The sequence below is a fragment of the Papaver somniferum genome, chromosome 10, assembly GCF_003573695.1.
Source record: "Papaver somniferum cultivar HN1 chromosome 10, ASM357369v1, whole genome shotgun sequence".
Classification (NCBI taxonomy): Eukaryota; Viridiplantae; Streptophyta; class Magnoliopsida; order Ranunculales; family Papaveraceae; genus Papaver; species Papaver somniferum.
In genome coordinates, this window is record NC_039367.1 from 160,380,490 (window position 1) to 160,381,415 (window position 926).

The window sequence follows — 926 nt, forward strand, 5'->3', positions numbered from 1 at the left end:
CTTAGTATCCATAACTTATTAATTGGCCATATAAAATGTTTATTACGTGTCCAAAAATATGGATGGTCATGGTACTATAGATTAAACGTGACTACAAGTCATGTATTGGCCATGCTAAATTATTTTCCATGTGACCAAATGGTAGAGATGGCCATGGTTAAGAAACATTAATGTGGCTGCAACTCATGAATCGGCCATGATAAAATGAATTTTGTGTGTCCAATTGATGACAAAGGCCACGGCTAAAATAAAATGCACGTGACATTAAGGTAAACTTTAGTCACATATAATCAAATTGTGTGTCTACAAGGATCTTATGGCCATGGTGATAGTGAAAATGCTTAACTACAAAAAAATAATGAGTACCATATAGACACGGTTTTAGAGTTATGGCCACAGTAAATCATATTTTATAGCCACTCAAAGTTTATGTAGCCATAAAGGTACCTCTTTGTCACGGCACCTGATGCCACATTTTTGGAGTGAAAAAAATACATGACCAAAAGCCTATGGACACGGTGATTAAGTGTGGCCAATGTGAAGATTTGTACTAGTGACTTAGAGTCTAAACAGGGAAAACTGGCGAGGTCAGCATGGTAGAATAGAGGGAATCGTACTTTTGAGACTCAGTTTTAGTGGCAGTCACTTTTTTCTTTAAAAAAAATGTATGTACTATAAAAACTTTTCAAAAACAGGTCAAAGTAAGGTGTTGTCTGTTTTCGCTGACGTAGGTAGGGACGACTCTCAGACTCACAGCACACTGTGTCCGATGGCTAGCACGTCAGGGATGGGAAGAACTCTGAGGAACCGCACAATCACCGGCAGTAGCATGCAAGGAGGAGTAACTAGGCCGAGGAGAGGGAGTGACAGGCATCCACCACCAGAGGAATCACGAGATGCTGCAAGGGGTATGCCAACTGTAGACG